The sequence below is a fragment of the Cryptotermes secundus genome, unplaced genomic scaffold (assembly GCF_002891405.2).
Source record: "Cryptotermes secundus unplaced genomic scaffold, Csec_1.0 scaffold362, whole genome shotgun sequence".
In the NCBI taxonomy this organism is placed as follows: Eukaryota; Metazoa; Arthropoda; class Insecta; order Blattodea; family Kalotermitidae; genus Cryptotermes; species Cryptotermes secundus.
The window spans coordinates 336,763-345,816 of NW_019744413.1; positions in this window are offsets into that span (position 1 = coordinate 336,763).

Sequence of the window (9,054 nt, forward strand, 5' to 3'; positions counted from 1 at the left end):
CCCTCACGACGTGATCAAGGTTGCATCAAGTCGCGAGGTTAATCTTGTGTTTGTAATTTTGGAAACGCCAGTAAGTGACTTACTGTTGTAGATGGTTTCCTTTTCATCACGACGCCATGTGGCGTAAGTAAATTGATTTGCTTGGAGTTGAGTTGGCTTGAATAGCCGATCGCCCCTCAGGCGTGCAAGTAACCAGTGTATATTTCCTTGTGCCCCTAAGGCTTGCCGAAGTACAGGCTTGTGTGCCCTTAAGGCTCGCCGGAGTACAGTTTTTTTTTCCTAGATAAGTTGATAGATGCCACGAGGCGTGCCTATACTTGAGTCTGTGCGACTAGGCACAGAGTAATTCTGCATCAACTGTTGAGTATGTTTTGACCAGTCACTGCCCATCAGGCAGAGTACACTTGTATACCTTTGTTATCAATATATACATTTATTTATATGTTGGAAACGCCAGTTGTATTTGTGTATACTTGGGTTGTGTGTGTTCCCTACTAGTTCAGACTAGCAGATCCGTCCAGCTTGGCCCATAGTGCCGATGGTGGTTTTCCTCTCCCGAGATCCCTTACTCGACCTTGGGGAGGCATAGTGCATCACGTACAAGCAAGTCGTTCTTATGAGCCTGTCCCTTACCCATATTGAACAGGAGTTCACAGGTCTAAGTGGGTAGGAGAACTGGGTTCTCGACCCACAGGGTCAAGGGACACGGCTCAAGACATGAAAGTTCTAGCTCTGGTTTAGGTAGTACCAGAGGGCTTATTGGCAGGAATTCACATATTGGTATTGAAACATATAATGCAGCAGTGGGGAGTATGAAGTGGTGGATCGTGGAATGGTACAGTAGTAGCTGTAGTAACAGTTTTTCAAGCTCTAAGAAATGTACATATGGCTCAGTGCAAAGTCCTTGGAGTGAAACATGTAATCTGTATGTCATATATGCAACCTACAGTGTTCCTAAATGTTAGTATGACTTGCATTCCTGCATGTCATCAACATGGCAGGGCTACAGAGGAGCACAGTAGGCCCAGTGAGCCAACAGCATAACAGGATTTCAGTTACACAATCCTGTACAAAGCAGGAAAGTGGCTAGTCAAATACTGGAGACCTTCCATCTTGTCAGTACATCTTTACTCTGTTCAGAATTTGACATAAAATAGCTTTCTACAGTTTAAATTAATTTCTTTCCTGACTTGGTATACCTGAACATCATTGAAGATGGCTGCTTTTTTCAATTGAAAAATGTTTTATACAAATATAACACAAATCCAACAGCTATTTGTATAAATACACCTTTGGAAAAATACAAATGAGAATTGTATAAGAATTTTAAATTCTTTGTAAAGACTATGTTGTATAAGAAAGTACAGTAGATTGTCTCACCATTTGCTAAATCTCAGACAGATATGTAACAGTGTGTGTATAAATTCTTGATATCCCATTTAAGGCACACGCTAATCAGCATCAAGTATCTTAATATTCATGAATGCATTAGCCCAGTTATTCAGACAAAGGGTGAGGAAGCAAGAGATTTTTATAATCACATTTGTTTAACTTTATATTAAAATATAACTGAATAACTTTATAATCAATTAAAATAGGATCAATCATAGATGTATCATTATTACTCTTGGCTATTGCAATGCTCATTCCATGGTTTTTGTACACTTATACCATTGCAAATGTTGATTGTTGTAATAACTGAAAATTGTATTATCCTTTTCCACATTTATAAAACTTTGCAAAGTATTCACTGAGAACACGTGGCTATGTAATTACGGGTACTGACATGTTTTCCACAATAACAACAGGTTGTAGGTTAATATAGATGCCTGAATAATAATATTTGAATTACTGAGCATTCAGATTAATTAATTCTGAGAAGAAAAGAAGCATGTGTATATTTCATTTATGGAATTTTAAGAAAAGTATTGACAATTTCTGAATGAAGCTTAAACTGAAATTCATCATGTATTAAAAGTACGATTATATTAGAGGAGGATGTTTAGACAGCACTAATGTTGAATAATATTATCCTCCACAATCTGATGCTTTGTAGTCCAGTAGGTAACACTAATGTTCATTTTAAAGAATTTTTTAATCTCTTTCAGACTTTTGCTGTTTACCACTATGGATGATGTTTGCTTCTTTGATAGCTATGAAAAGTTGCTTGATAGAAATAAAAGTTTATTTATTGGACACCAGATAGTTTTCCATAATGTGTAGTTTTTCTGTAACTTCTCCAAAAATGTAATGTGTGTTATGTTCACACTTGTTCAGTCCTTTTAGATACTTACTAGAAGCTACTGCCTAAAATGTTATTTATTAAATAATAAAGGTGGGCCTTTGAAGATGGCCCCAATGGAACCAAAGCATGTAAGGCCATATTTACACTGGATGGTTTGTCATTCTGAGAATATTTGTGTAGGGATTTTGTCACAAGGAAATCAATTAGTATGCCTATGTCTGATGTTGAGAAAAAGTGTTTTCTTTGCATGTATGCTGGGTGGTTCTTATCTTGTGATATACACTTCTAGGAATTGGTGGTTTTCCCTCTATTTTATATAGATACTTGCTCTGTTCCCTTTTTATAAGATTAGATTTGGCCAAATATAATAATTATGCTGTTTTCCACTCCAGATATCAGAACTCCAAAAACATTAACTGCATCATATATGCACATATTCAAATTGAAATATGAAAGAGAATTTTGTGAAATATTTTAAAAAATGTTTAATGCATCAGTAGTTATTACTTTCTTGGGTAACTATTCAATATATTTTGTGCAGCTGATGTGTGTGTGTAATTTCAAACTTTCAGAACTGACATATGCTTCATGTTCGGGGATAACAAGAAAGTGTAACTAAATATGTATACAAGAGAGGCAGAATTGCTCACCTGGCCCTGACACTTGGTATATTATTTTAGAGAAGAAAAGAATGGGCGAAATAAGGGGATTTCAGCACCTCTGATTCTTCGTGCCAGACATAGAGCAACAGTGCCTGTACGAGGGGGGACCCAAAAATAACCGGAAACGACCTGTTGCACGCGCATGCTTTGTAGTTACGAGTTGTGCTGCTAGGTGGTGTTAGCTCGGGGTCTCCCGCGACTGTTAGTGAGCTGGCGTCAGTCTGAGTTAAGTGGTTTGTCTGTGGTGCTCTGTTGTGTGCGTTCCTGTTTCAACCCTTTGGCGATTAGTGAGATGGCCGACCAGAAGGAACAAAGAGTGTGCGTGAAATTGATGAAAATCGTCGAAAGACCACTGACCAACTTTCTGAGGAAACGAACATCTCATGGAGCACGGTCCAGCGAATTTTAACCGAAGGTTTGCACATGAGACAGGTGTCTGCAAAATTTGTTCCTCGCTTGCTCGGAGATGACCAAAGAGAAAACCGCGTGAATGTTTGCCGCGACTTGAAGAGTGAAGTGCAGTTTTCCCTAACAGAAAGCAAATTTCACGCACACTCTTTGTTCCTTCTGGTCAACCATCTCACTAATCACCAAAGGGTTGAAACAAGAACGCACACAACAGAGCACCACAGACAAACCACTTAACTCAGATTGACGCCAGCTAACACCACCTAGCAGCACAACTCGTGCATGCGCGCGCAACAGGTCGTTTCTGGTTATTTTTGGGTCCCCCTTCGTACGTAGTTAACTTTGGAATGGAATTTGAGTCACATCCTTAAACACCCACTTCCCATTTAAATTCTGCCAAGCTGATATATATGAGTGTTAATTATATTTTGACAATTATGAGGCCTGAATGCATTTTAAAATCTGTATAAGGTCTGGAAATTTGCACAACATGCAGTTGAACTTGATGTGCTAATATGGTGTGTGCTACTGATAACCACGCTGCCCATGAAAATTACATTCCTGTTTAACCCTTCACTGCCAGTGGGCTTTTACATTCCTACTCAACTCCTATGCTGGAGGATATTTAAATATTTAAATTGGAGAGTGCAACATTTCACCTGAAGTGTAATAAATTGGGAAAAACTGGAGTTTTTTTTCTAATTTTCACAGTTATATTCAGAAATGTATATAGAATCGGTGTATTGATCCACACTGGTTTAAAATTATTTTCTGCACAGTAAGCCTATAAAAATTATGAATGATAGTATATTACCATAGAAGTTCAGCTGGGTGCGTTAGTTGCGGAAACATTCCACACGATCCCACGTCACCAGTACACAGTTTTTGACACACAACAAGCCATTTCTGTGGTTTTGATTTTTTCGCAATTGGTGGAATCTTGCTTATAAAATTTCTTTCTCTTAGACGGGGCACTGTTTAGTCTGACGAATTTTGACTCGACACTTTGTGTTTTACAGCATTAGCGTATTTCACAGAGAGTCCCTTAATTAACTGACAACTGATCTATCCTTTTGCTTGGATTATTCCTACATATTATCATTGCAATCAGAAATTTTCTTTTTGTCCCTTATAGTTCTGCATATCCTCCCAATGGATGTTTGTGCTATTCTCAATTCTGTCATTTACCACAGAATCGAGAAAGGCACAACCATCCATTTTCAGTGTCTAATTCTGAATCTGTTTGAAGTATATATATATACTCTCCACTGATCATGACGGCCACTTCATTCCTTGAGGCTGGCCTTGGCTAACCAGACTGCATGATGCATATTTATAGAACAAAGGGGAATTACAGTAGTTATCATTCATATAGTGAACTGTTTATCATTTGCTACTGTAGCAGTCATAACACATGTCTCAAAGTTGCAGATTCTCCACGTGTCTTTTCATAGTTACAAAAACCAATGTTGAAGCAGCACAGTTCAGAATATGCCTCAAGAGAATCGACATTTCATTCGATCAGCACAGAGTATCGATAAGAATTCATAAGAATTCCCCTAGGCAGAGGTAGGTTTGTATGGTAACAAGTGCACCAAGTGTTGAAATAGAAAACTTTTTCAAAGAATTCAAATGTATTGCAACTCACGTAGGAAGTTCAAAGTGGAACAACAAATATATGAAATGATAGCTGGAAATTTCCTCTTTGATTTCATAGTAAAAGAATTACTTTACATGAAAAACAGTGGTTCAAAATAAGAGCTGAAACTTGGCGCTACACTAAGTGTACAAGAAATATATGAAATGATAGCTGGAAATTTACTCTTTGATTTCATAGTAAAAGAATTACTTTACATGAAAAACAGTGGTTCAAAATAAGAGCTGAAACTAGCGCTACACTAAGTGTACAGGGTATGGAGCCCAGCACTGAAGGGTTAAATTTTCTCAAGGGTCTTCCTTATATAATGCCTCCTATTTTTTTTAATGAAAACTATAACAGATACAGAAAGCATAATAACACAGTCAAATAGAGCAAGATAGTCCATCTTTCATAGGCCCAAAGAGATGGAAGTGTGAAGGTGCTAATGTGGATGTGGTAGGACAGTCCAGCCAAACTTTGCAATGTATGCGGTGGTCACCAAACTGGTATGGGGTCTAGCGTTATCGTGTTGCATGCGAAAGGTTGCCTGCTTCTCTGGCCTGACTTGGGAAATGTGGACTTTCAGCTTAGTCAGTGTTGTCTTGTAGCATTCAGAATTGACAGTCTCACCAGGCTCCAGGAAATTCAAGGAAATCACACCCCGTCTATCCCAAAAGACCATGCACATCACTTTTCCTGCCGATGGCTGTCTTGAACTTCTTTTTTCTTGGGGAATCAAGATGTTGCCATTCCATGGACTGTCTTTTGGATTCCAGCTCATAGTGGTGACACCACACCAGCTTCCCCAACATCATTTCCAATGTATTACAGCCAATATTAAGCCATGCACACAGTTCCCTGGTCGTTATCCCCTGATCTGTATGGATGAGCTGATCGAGGTGCTGTTCATTGTGAGGAGTGGCAACTGAGCAGGGACACACACACGGTGTGGCTTGTCGTGCACTTCACTCTAGTCACTGTTGAAATGCAGTACCCACCGCCTCACTGTGCTGACAACCACTGTACCGTCTCTGTACACCTTTAGCAAGTGTCAATGAATGTCAATGGGTGCAATTTGTTCAGCAGTGAGAAATTCAATAACACATTGCTGTTTCGTACACACTTCTGTGTCAGACGCCATTTTGGTAGACTGCTCTGCTGCCGCTATCTTTCGCACGACAGCCAAACTAACAGTACATTGGCGGGAAGGTTCAACCTTTACTACAACACCACAAACATCCAGCTCAGACATTACATATTAACAAAAAAATAGGAGGCATTATATATGGAACGCCCTTCATACAAACCTGTATACACTCAACTCTCCATTATCCGGGATAATGGTGGGTATGGAAATCATGATTAATCGAAAACCTGGTTAAGACAAATTTTATTAAAAGTAGTACTGTAATACTGTACCTTCATAATACTATAGGCCTACCTGTATTTAAATTTATTTAACTTCATTTTTATGTCATCATGGCCTATTTAATACTTATTTTACATTACACTGAAGTATGAATTAGTTATTTCAATCACAGTGTTCAACAACATCCAACACTTTTTACGAATATTCACACTTAACACTTACAAAAATCTAATATTGTCGTTTGCTTTTTTTGCGGCATTTTCCTTTTTACAGATATCCGTATGAAGCCTACATAATATTAGCTTATCACTTAATATACTGTTCCCTTCACTCTCAAGATAGTCTAGTACGGATTCCAAATGATTAAGAGCAGCACCATGTGATATTTTCGTACTAGCAGCACTGTCCACCTCTTCCTCATTCTCACCTTCTTCCTGCTCTTCTGGCTACACTCACACTGAACTTAGGATTTCGTCACTGCTTAACATTTTGAAGCCCGGCTCACATGAGTCACAGTCAAACCACTCTTATATTTTCCTCGTTGACTTCTTCACCCCCATGAACTTGGTTAGCCAATTTTGTCAATTCTATGGCTATCTCATTTTCCCTGAAACCAGTGAATCCATGGATTTTGCCATCTTCATTAGTGATGAAAGGCATCAGTTTCTTCCATTAATTTTTCAATACAGATGGCTTTACTGTATCCCACACTGTTGAAATCACGTATATGGCATCTAACATTGAAAAACTTCCAGAAACTCATCAGATCATTGCCTTCATCGATGTACTTTTGTAGCAAATTTGATCTGTAGATTCTCTTCATACTTGAGATAACTCCTTGATCCATTGGTTGGATAAGTGTGGTAACATTATGAGGAAAATATTTCACAAAAATATTTCCATCATCTGACCTCAGGAGACTTTTGTTACGATGTGAGGGTGCATTGCCAATGAGGAGCACAGCTTTCTCAGATGGTCACGAACTTGAGGCACAAATTTAAAATCAAACCATTCTTTAAATATCGCTCCTTTCTATTTAAAATAATGGATAGGCAGACTTGAAGCTACTCTTCCTTTAAAAGAACATGGTCTCTTCGCTTTGCTGATAACTACTGGTATTAGTTTGTGTGTTCCTGATGCATTAGAACAGCACAAGGCTGTCAGTCTCTCCTTACTGGATTTGTGACCTGGAGCCTGTCTTTCATTTTGAAATACCAAAGTTCTGGTTGGCAAGCATTTCCAATAAAGGCCCGTTTCATTGGCATTATAGATTTGTTCTGACAGCAGATGTTCACTTTTCACGACGCTATCAAAATTGGTGCAAAATTGAACTGATGATGACAAGTCCCCTGACAATTTCTCGTATTCCATGATGCTGCTTGAAACGTGTTAGCCAACCGGAAGAAGCATCAAAACTTCCTTGTAGTTCAAGTGCTTCGGAAAAAAAATTTCGCTTCTTTAGCACAAACTGCTCCTGTTGTTGTTCCCTGTGGCCTTAGTTGATTAAACCAGATCAGCATTGCTTTGTCGAGATGATCATATGCTGATTTTTTCATGGTTTTTCTCTTCTTCATTCCGCTTGAATTTGAAGACAAAGCAAACGAAATTAATTGTTTTGTTTTTTTTTTTCAAATCACGAACAGTTTGTTCTCCAATACCGTATTGCATTGCTAATTGTTTAACTATACCTCTTTTTCCCCAACTGATTGATAATTTCAAGTTTCTGTTGAATACTTAACACAAAACGCTTCCTTTTACACCGTGACATTTTGCTAACACACTTGAAGATCGATACAAAGAGACTAACTGGGGCGGTGTATCTGTCCTTGAAACTTTCCACAAATCCTTGCATTGTGTTAGCATAATGGGACCAAAAAATGCAGAGCTCGGTTCACACTAGTGCGAAAATAGTGTTACAACTCACCATGTGAAACAAAAGTGAATGAATATTAAACAACATATAAGCCTCAAAAAAGCCCCGGTTTATCCGCCCGCAGATAATTGAGAGTTGAGTGTATAATGAAGACATTATAACAAAGGAAGTTCAGCTTCTTATAGTTATAAAATTGTAAACTTATATTGACATGTGTCTCAAAGACCAGGTATTTTGGCTTCCTGAAGGTTACTGTGTGCAGTTTTCACTGTATATGAATGTACAGATGCTTGTGTTGTTTTCTTGTGGTAAAGTTGTATATACAACTAGTGTATAATAATTAACTTCAGATAATTTCAGGGATCCTGCCTCTCATAGTTAACTATAAAAATATATTGTAACGTGTTTCGTTACTGAATACACCGTAGAGATCGTTAACTGGTTTATTGAACAATCTACAGGTAACGGCTACAGTTGCGGGGTTTCACACTTTATAACCCTAATCGCATTAATCTGTTACCACTGTTGCGGGGTTTCACTATTTATAACCCTATGCGCAAATCAGTTCACTCTGTCTTCAGTGGTCTACATGTTTACAGTAGGGGAGCTATGTATCACTGTATCACACACTCCCAATTACACAATTACACACACGTCCGGTTCTTCTTTCCGCGACGGCTGCTATACTCCAACAGTAGTCGGCTGACTGGAGAACTGTTGATAACACACTCGCTCGTAAGCTTGCTCGGAACTATCTTCAGCGATGGCCACGTTACAACTCAACTTGGCGACTGTTACGTTACAACTGACTCGCAGCCGCTGTGCTTGCCTGTTGCGTAATGAGTGCCACGTCATCCT